This window comes from Copadichromis virginalis, linkage group LG17, assembly GCF_057382275.1.
Source record: "Copadichromis virginalis isolate Kocher_CV1m ecotype Utaka linkage group LG17, C_Virginalis_male_GT1.1, whole genome shotgun sequence".
Lineage (NCBI taxonomy): Eukaryota > Metazoa > Chordata > Actinopteri > Cichliformes > Cichlidae > Copadichromis > Copadichromis virginalis.
Genome location: NC_140634.1, coordinates 17,929,374 through 17,939,430, shown reverse-complemented (window position 1 = coordinate 17,939,430; position 10,057 = coordinate 17,929,374). Strand labels below are relative to the sequence as shown.

General features: G+C 44.6%; 1 long non-coding RNA gene across 4 annotated transcripts; it reads right to left on the bottom strand.

Moving 5' to 3' along the window:
* Positions 1–2,893: 2,893 nt before the first annotated feature.
* Positions 2,894–8,134, bottom strand: LOC146689255 (uncharacterized). 4 transcript variants are annotated; one of them, XR_014915945.1, is made up of 5 exons: positions 7,884–8,134; positions 5,577–5,689; positions 5,259–5,327; positions 3,188–4,971; positions 2,894–3,105 (listed from the first exon to the last, which is right to left on the bottom strand). It is a non-coding gene; the product is annotated as an uncharacterized LOC146689255 (long non-coding RNA). The 4 variants fall into 4 exon arrangements; XR_014915944.1 differs by having other exon boundaries at positions 2,894–3,312; positions 3,388–4,971; XR_014915946.1 differs by having other exon boundaries at positions 2,894–3,312; positions 4,854–4,971.
* Positions 8,135–10,057: the final 1,923 nt, after the last annotated feature.

Here is a 10,057-nt window from a genome sequence, read left to right as displayed (position 1 = left end):
GATAGCGGATTTTTACACACTTGTTAGTGTTATTTAATGCTAAGACCACGCTGAGTGGCCTGCGTTCACTCAGCGTGGTCTGACGTAGGCTGGGTGTTGTGCTGGAAGCGAATTAATCACAGCCTAAAAATTGATTAATCGCAACTCGAAATATATGTGTATATATGTGTAAAAATCGGGACAGATAGTGGTTTTTAACACACTTGTTTGTTTTATTTATTATTAATTGTGAGTACAAGCAGTACAAGCAGAACAGAGCTTCAAATAATTGTGAGGGATTTTTACTGAATGTTTTCCACCCGTTTAAATCTAGCACATTGTTTTATCCATATACATCTTCAAGTTCACAGAACATAGGCCTAATTCAACAGGCAAAATAGAAAAAATCTCCAATCATCCTTTTGGGTAAGGTAGATTAGTGCAAAAAAAATATGAACAACAGTGAAAAGTATTGTTTAAATCACATTCAACCATAGAACAAGCTCTAAACACACGGTCCTCTGGTCTACTCATCCTTCAGCCAGTTGCTGAGACAAACCAACTTGTCCACGTTCTCTGAGTGCAGAGCAGACCTCTTCTTGTTCACAATGTGCCCTGCTACAGAGAACAGCCTCTCACAGGGCACTGTGGAGGCAGGAGTGGCCAGGTATCTGCGAGCTCTGTAGCGCTGTATGGCCCTGTCCTGCTGTACCTCCTCCTCTGACTCAGAGTCAGAGTCCATCTGCAGCAGGCTCAGCCTCTTCTTGGCTGGACCTTCTTCTGCAGTGTGTGATCTTCTAGGAGAGTCTTCATGCAGCATGCCTGCCAGTGTGGTCCACACTGCTTCTCTGTCAGTCTTGGGCACACTGCGTAGGTCTTTAAAACGTGGGTCCAGTGCAGTTGCGATCTGGAGCCATGCATAGTTGGTATGTTCCTGGCGGGAAGCAAGGTCTTCCTTAAACTTCTCTTTAAACCTCACCACATATGCAGGGTCCTCATCAGTTACTTCCATGACACGGCGCAGGTGGCAGAAGGCTGGTAGAACTACAGAGCAGGAGACGTAGGCCTCTCCTCCCAGCAGTTCAGTCACATATCTGCAGTGGAATACACACACACACACACACACACACACACACACACAGATAAGACAGCAAGTTTAAAAAAGCTTTTTAATACTAGGTAATATTAATAAAATATTTGATTTCATTTATTTTTTAAATAAGACATTTTCATAATAACAAAACTGATTTAAGATGTATGTTTGATACATTTAATCTAAACCTACAATTATGGTCACAATGACAGGCTCACCTGCAGGGCTCTAGAAGTGTCTCCAGTCTCTGGAGTTTGTCCCACTCTGGAGGCGTCAGGAGGACAAGTTTATGCTTTTGTTTATCCAGAGTTGCGGTTACTGCAGTTTGGTTGTGGATCAAGCGCTTCACCATCTCCAGCGTGGAGTTCCAGCGCATAGGCACGTCCTGGGCCAACGGCTCCTGCTTGCGCCCCAGTGACACCTGCTCTGCGTTCAGCTCTGCTGTGTTTGCTGGGCTGTGCTTAAAATGGCCAACAATTTTGCGGCATTTGGCCAGCGCAGTGACAAAGCCACTGTCTGCGAGACTCACTGTGATGCATCTCTGTAGAATGTGCGCGGTACACGGCATGTGATTGAATGGCATGATGCGAGCCGCGGCGATCATATTGCGGGCACTGTCCGTGCCTACTGTTGTCACCTTCTCCTCAATTCTCCACCTGCGAGCAACAGTCTGGAACTGCTCTGCACAAGCCTCCGCAAAGTGCCGCTCTTCCGTTTTCATTATAGTCAGCGCAAAGGATGTCAGACCCCAGGCTTCAGTGATTAAATGCGCAGTAACTCCCAGGTAATTGTCATTACTCAATGATGTCCAGTGGTCTCCTGTCAGAGCCACGCATTCTGTGTGAACTAAAGCCTCTTCTTTTTTCCTTTTCTCCGTTTCATACAGTTCGTGGATTCGAATTGTTATTGTGCTTCTCGCTGGGGGCTTGTAGGACGCGTCCTGAGATGCAACCTTTAAAACATCCGCAAAGCCCTTGTCCTCCACAATGCTTAGCGGTCTACAGTCCTTTGCTATCCATTTGGCTATATTGTCGGTCAGTTTGTCCAAAGAAGACTTACCGAGTGGCCTGCGTTCACTAAGAGTGGTCTGACGCAGGCCGGGTGAAGCTGCTGCCCCGACAAACGCGTGTTTGGCATTAAGGTGGTATTTTAAGGTCGAATTTGAACAGTGAAATTGAAACTCTTTACTACAGTGAGTGCAAATTACAACGCGTTTGTTTATTGTCCCATCTATGTTCTTCTTGTATTTAAATTCCCCATCCAGAAGGCCATCCTGTTCCTGCTTCTCCATTTTCAGTGGCGCGGTAAACAAATCAAGTGGAATTATGGGAGCGACTTATCTGCGTGTTGCGCTAAATAGTTAAATATTCTAACGTAATTAATTCCAAAATTTAATTATCGCAATTAACGCGTTAATTTCGACAGCTATATTTAAAATATACGCCGTTCATTAGCTGACCTTAATCTTACAGAGAATGATCAAAGCTCACGTAGAAACAAACAAACAAATGAACAAAATATGTTCTCCTTCATTTCTGTCAAACAATGCTGTATGAAACGTTTCCAGCTGTTAGTATCATGGTTGCTAGGCAACCTGGGCAGCGCGACGGAGGCTAGACCGTCCCATTTCAGAAACCTCGCACTTCCGGCCTTAGCGGTCTTTGAGTACGCGGCCCTTGTGGACCGTTAAGGCTGCGTACTTTAAGGCTGCAGACCCTGAAGTGGGATACAGCCTGTGTGTATTTAAGTCACATCTGTTACGGCCGAGAGGGCCAGGCAGTGGGTGTGGACTCAAATGCAGACACAGAGGGAGGCAAAACGGGCGTGAGCACAAAGTTTATTTACAGAGCTGAGCGAAGTTACAAAACAGAAAACTAAGAATGCTATAACCTATGCATGCTATGAACTGTGAAAGCTATGAGCGGAAAACTGTGAGGCAAAACTGTGAACGAGAAACTCTGAGGGCTGGATTCCACAGAGGGATCCGGGGAATGGAGAAAGGGGGCAGCGGCTTGGAGGGAGGTGTGAAGTCACTATGATGAGAGGAGGAAAGTAGTCAGTGGTAGTCTCAATGAATCACAGCTGGAGGATTAGGCTATGGTGGTTTGGGCTTACGCGTTGCAGATTTGAAGTGTCAATCGAGGAGGGAGTGTCCAGGGGGTTCCGGGTGAGGAGTGTCCAAAGCAGATCCAGAATAGGCTTGGAGTGGGGAGCTGAGCAGGGAGGCAGGCAGATGGGTCCTATGGCGAAAAAGGAAAGAAAACGTAGGAGGAGAAAAAAACAGTAATCCAGAGTTCTGGCGGCCTAGCACTAACATGTGTTAGCAGAAGATCTGGCAGGGGTCTGTCGTGAACGCTGGTCTTATATGCAGGTGACTTGATTGGAAACAGGTGTGGAAGCTGATTGGAGTCTCCGTCTGAAGGTGGAGCCCAGCAGAGTGGAAACACCCCGTATTCACCCGGACCATGACAACATCTACTCGTTTGCTAGTTGCTGGTTGGTCTGTAAATCTCCTGTTTCATCCTTGTGTTCTCCCTGCGATTTACCTCCATGTGCCTCTGCTCACCCACCTTCATGTTTAGTAGTTTTGTTGTTCCCAGTTCAGATTATCTTTAGTTCTGTTTGCCATTTCCACCTTGTGTTTTATTTTTTACAATAAATCTCCTTCGTACCTCCACGAGTGCCTGCGCTTGGATCCTCCTTTATTTTCTCCACACAACTCATCCCATTCGCTGTAACAATCACAAAGTTTAACCAGGTGTTTATCTTAGCAGATCTGAGAGCTGTGAAGAAACCACAGCAGCCAATTAGACTGAGTAATTGTCTGAGAGCTGGATCACATTCAAAGTCACCAGCTGTGATACAAGAGGCCGACCTCGACCTGCAGCTGCCACTTAGTGCCACTGAGATCTGGTGTTGGCCAGAGGGGCCGATGGCGCGATATGGCAGCCTCGCTTCTGTCAGTCTGCCCCAGGGCAGCTGTGGCTACAACTGTAGTTTGCCTCCACCAGTGTGTGAATGTGAGAGTGAATGAATAGTGGCATTGTAAAGCGCTTTGGGTGCCTTGAAAAGCGCTATATAAATCCAATCCATTATTATTATTATTAGTGTAAATTGATGTCTGTACCGTCTTTCACTCAGTAACGATCTCTGTGATGAGGTGACTCGCACCTTCATCGGTTCCATTAGGCTTGATTTAAAGTGTAAGTTCATTGTGGATTCAAATCTGAGTTCTCATGCCTTAAAAGCGCTTTTAGTAACTTCAGAAAAGTGTGTGAGCTAACATCGTCTGAAAACATGAGGCACAAAAACTGTCCTGCTCTGCTCTGCATGTTCTGTATGTACCAGAGCATCAGTGGATGTGTTGAAACTCCAAATGTCAGATACATGCTGTGCAGTTCAGCACTGAAGCACATGGGGCATAAACAACTCATCCTTTGGATTTTAGTGTAAGATTCACATAGGAAACAGTACACAGGCTGTTACATCAGAATCTGTTCACACATTGGAGAAGAAAAAAGTACCTAATACACATTTAGACTTCCTGTCACACAAAGCTGAAAAAGCCTAAAAAATACAATTTTTATCATATTTTGTTGTATTTCTATGACCGAGTTTGTACTAAGTACCATAACAAATAAAGAATCTAATAACTGCCAGCTCCTTAAATAAGGAGAGGTCATTTGATTGATGGAGGAACAAAAACAAACACAACAAAGAATCATTTCCGCAAGGAAGTCGGTTTGTTGAGGTTTTAGGCTTAAAGGGGTGAATATTTTACCTCACTCAGGTTTCCTGTCGCTGGCGTTTTGTTAGAAGCCGGTGATGCGAGATAAATCCAGACCACTGTTTTATATGCAGTAGAGTTTCTGGTCTGTCTGTTTAAGTCAGCAGGCCTCCTAAAGAGATGTGACAAGCCTCTCAGATAAAAAGAAGACGATGTGACACACAGAGCTCTTTAGATAAAATCATGTCTGAGAGCAGCAGAAGACGGTCAGGTCTGTCCCACAAATACACTGCAGGAGCAACATGTCTGCTCACGCTGAGCGCCTCCATCACTCAACACATCTGACCGCTTTAATGTCACTCCAACGTTTAGCAGTGTTCCTACAACAACACTTTCATGAGGTTTTTTTTTTCAAATCTGATAAATTTGTAGGTGTACATATTCATTATTAATACTTACACATGGAGTTCGTCTTGTTCATAGACCAAGTACAGGAAACTGGACAAGTGAAGAAGAACAGTGTGATGCCTAAAAAAACAGGTATGGCAGATGAATAGTATTTCAGAGCCATGTTCTTAAGAAACAGGAATAAATCCAGCAAAGACCTGACAGATGTATGAAAATGACACAAGAACTGAACTGACGATCAGAGGCGCATCTCTGATGGAGAGATGGATTTACACTGTGGATGTCAGGAGGAGGTCCAACAGCTGCATTTCAGGCAGTCGTGTATGAGATCTGAGATAAAACTGGTGAATTATGAGACCAGAAAAGTACCATCAGAGTTTGATCCACCATGCAGTAACATCTGGAAACATCTGATTGGCAGCAGCTCCCTTTTTCAGCATGACAATGATCCCAAACAGACTGCCAATGGAGTAAAAACATACCTAGATAGAAACACATAGAGGGACACTATCAGTTATGGATCGGCCGCCCCAGAAACCTGACCTCAGCATTAATGAAGCAGTGTGGGATCATCCTGACGGAGACCACAAAAAAAGGCAGAAACATCCACAGAAGAGCTTTGAATGTCCTTCAAGAAGCCTGGAGAACTATTCCTGAAGATCCTTACAGAGATGACAGAGAGCCGTCATCTCTGCGTGTCATCTCTTCAACCTTTAGCTCAGAGAGGTCAGACTGAGCTAAAGAATGAAGGTGTTTGCGCCAAATGTTCATTTTCAAGCTTGTTGGAATAGTAAAATGTTTTGCCTTATATGCTGTATTTAAATACATGTTTGCACATGTTTCTAATTTTCCTCTAAAATTTAAAGAAGAGAGGAATGGCTCAAGACATTTGCACAGTACTGCATGTTTTATATGTCCTATCAGGAAATACTTTTTGTTTGTCCCTCTGGTCTTTAGGGATATCAGCAAAGCTAATGGAAATGTTAGCCACATTAGCTGGACAACATGCTAATGCCAAAGATTCTCTAGTTGAGAGGACCAAAAATAAATGTAATCCACGATGTCTTCAGATCCTGAGAGTGCACGTGTTTCCTCTGCAGCCATCAGTGCTTCATTTGGTGCACTTTGCTGGCAGCTGAGATATTTTTGTGTTTGAGTTTCAGCAAAAGTGGCTGTTTGTTCCATGTTTGAGAGTGTGCCAAATGAGCTGCCAGGCTGGCATTATGTAAGACATGTAACATGGTGACATAGATAAGTAACAGAAAACTCTGCATGCCAACAAGGCGTTTCAGGGATTTCAAACACAGACAGAATATGTAGAACAGCAAATGAGAAGAAAAACCTCAAAAACCTAACTTTAAACTCTCCAAAGCTCATATTTAACAAGCCGTTCATGACTTTTACTTTATTATAATGTTAGCTGCACAGATAAATTAAAATATAAAAGTACAAATAAACCTTGCACAGTTTAGAGTACTCATCTGTGTTTCCATTGTGTCACATTATTCTAATCTTGGACTGTTGGGTCCACATGTGGCCATGTCTGCAGTTTTCTTTGGACAACTCAGCTGCAGGCCCACCTGATATGGGCCAGATATCAGGTGTGCAGGACCATGAAAACCAGAACCAGAGCCCAATTGGGCCCAAATGTGTCTGCTATGTGTGAGTCATACTAATGAAATCAAACTGCAAATGACAATTTTAGAAATCTTTCTCTAAATTTGATAAGAGCCGTCATTCCACTTCAGACTCTCAGGACCGAGACACCAAATACTGAACATTAACCATAACATCTGATAAGACGTTGAAGTGCAGAGAGTCACCGCTCTGCTGAGGAGCAGCTGCTCTGCCGAGGAGCAGCTGCTCTGCCTCCATCGCTGGCAATATTCGGTGATCAGTGTTTGGTGGCGTGACAGCGGGAGGCTTTTCAGCATCCGTCATCTGAGCTGCTGCATTGTTGTCCCCGCGGAGAGGAGCGGGAGGAATGCTCAGTTGGTGGTGTGGAGGAGGGAGGGTCAGAGAGAAGGGGGGTCTATACTTAGAGGACTGACTGCATGTTGCACCTGTCCTCCACTCATCATCATGCAGCTCACGCTTCGAAGGACGACGCTACACCCGCGAGCTGGTTTTGTCCACAAATTCTGAAATGAAGCAGAAACGATGCAAAGACACAACCCCAGCCCCTACACGCCAAAGAACTGTGATTTATGCCGCCACATGTTCTGCTGAGAGGAAACAGATTCAAGTTCGCATCAGTCAATAAAACCAAAACAGAAACACAGGCCAGGCGTGACACCACGGTAGCCCTTCATCTACTTCCAGAGCTTATTAGAAACAAAAAGAATAAATGATTAGACAGTTTGTATTTAACTCATGAGCTCTATATAAAAGTGAAGTTAGAACAGACGGGTCTTAAAAAGACTTCTTGTTCCTCAGTTTGTGTGGGGCTCTCTCAAATAATGTCAACCACCAGTTACTATGGAAAAATATGGATTCTTCGACCCGCTGACCAATGTTGCTGGGTGTCTGTCAGGGTTCCTGGGTCGTTGACCCAGTGATTTCAGTTTGTTCATGTTCAGTTTAGTTCGCCACATTAATGTCCTCACTTCCTGTTTTTTCCCCGTGTCAGCTTGTCTCCCGCGTCATTAGTCAGATTATGTTCAGCCCTGTACTCACCTGTTTCCAATCATTGTCATCATTCAACCTGTGTATTTAAGTTCCTCGGTTTCACCAGTTCTCTGTCGTGTCATTGATGATGTTGATGTTCATGTGATGTCCTTCCCGTGCGTTTCCTCAGTTCAGTCAGCCATTCAGTTTTCCAGCCAGTCAGTGTCCGTTTACCTTCTGTTCATCCACTCCTTATAATAAATCCTCACCAGTCTTCACCCACCTGCGAGTCCTGCGTTTGGGTTCCTTCTTCCTCTCGTCCACGACACAACTCCTGACAGTGTCACTTTGTGAAAATCAATCACAAAGAGACTGCTGCACCAAAAACCTCCAACTGGTCACAAGCTGATTGCTGCAGAAGACGCTAACTTGTCTGCAAACATTCGCTAACTACTGTGTGACTTTGGCCTTTTTTACTTGACCCTCTTTAGTTTCACATCACTTTGAGACCTGAAGCTGAAATAACTCTTGGATACTAACTGAACTCTGAACTTCAGCACCAACACCGACAGCCTCTGCTCCAAAGTCACGTAGCGTTCACTGAACAGGAAGTTCAGTTGTCTTCAACTCTCAGTAGAGTCAAAATGAACTGCAGCCCTTGTTCATATGCTGAAGCAGAGGACAGTCAGGAGAAGCTTTGATGCAGACAGATGCTGGTTTGGTCCAAACATGGGATGTTTGCAGATAAATGCAGTCGTGCTTTCTACTCAGTGCACTGGTGCGATGAATGAATCATGCATATCTCTGGAATAATAACTGGCAAGCAGAGGCCCAGTGTGAAATCAAAATTAGAGGGTAATTGTGGTGCTAAAAGCTTCCCATTAGTGGCGTCATACATCTCCTGTTAGTTAACCCCCCGTCTGCCTGACAGCATGCCACTGTGAATTACTGCAGCACCCCTGGGTCAGTAAACGCCTGAAGGCTGCAGGTACTCATGTCTTTGCTTTGCCTCCCCACCTGCCTGACCACACACCTGCGCAGCTGCCTCTACGGGAGATGAATCCAAATGATTTGGCTTCATTCTTCAGTCCTGGAGGTGCATGCTGGATCCTTACCCTCAGCCCACACCAGGTATTTGTCCAGTCGGTTAGAGGCAACAAAACAAACCCCCAAACTGCTCAATTAGCTGCTTCAGACACAGCATATTCACAGAGTACCTCTGAATAAGCAAAGATATTTTTTTTATTTTCAGGAAACTTTCATCATTTTTTTGGTGAAAATGGCCGGGACAGCTTAATTTGTGGAGGCTTTGCTGGTTTCTGTTGCAGTAAAACAACTTTCTGTGAAACATGAGCATCTTGAGCCGCTGTACTGTGTCCTCGATTTTGATGTGAGGTGTGAAGATGCGAGCAGCTGCTGTCGAGCTGAAAATAATTACTGACTCTTACCACTGATTACTTTTTCAGAGCGCCCCCTGCTGACCTCTTTCTGTACACTGAGATTAACAGGAAGTGGGATGACTATGGGACTAGCTCTGGTACAGCTCACATGATCCGGCCCCTTGACTGACTTCCAAAAGCTGGCCAATCAGAAGGAAGGGGGACCTTAAAGAGACAACAGCTTGTTTCAGATAGGTGATAAAACAAGTGAGTAGCATTTGTGATTTTAAAAGTGTGTATCATGCAAAGCTGCAACAGTGGAGTAGGTGTTTTTACTTATAATTCGATAATTATAATAACTCACAGTGCATTCAGGAAACAAAAATAAGAGGCCTCTGTTGTATTCCTCCCCTCCACTCTCACTGCAGGTAATTAGGTCCTTGACAAGGAGACAGAGCCCCCCCCCCTCTGTATGACACCGGTTAGTGACTACGTGACAGAAAAGCCTGCACACATCATCAGCTCCTCCTCCTCCGTCTCTGCAATACAAACCTTCAGTTTTTGTTAATCAACAAGCTCGATTGTGACGCTTCATTACAAACCATTTATCACATCTGTCACATCTGTCAGCCCCCCCATCTCCCCCGAGCTGCAGAAGGGCATGGTCATGTGGCACAGTTACTCACCATCTCACTCTAGTGATCATCAGACTTCTTTCTTTGTCCTACCTTCTGTCTTATTTCCAGACAAGGTGTTGCTCACAGGCGAATATTTATGAGCAAACAGGTGCTTTGTTTCTGGTTTTGGGGGACGTCCATGCAAACATTTCACCTTTATGTAAGTTTTTTATTACTGAACTGTAAA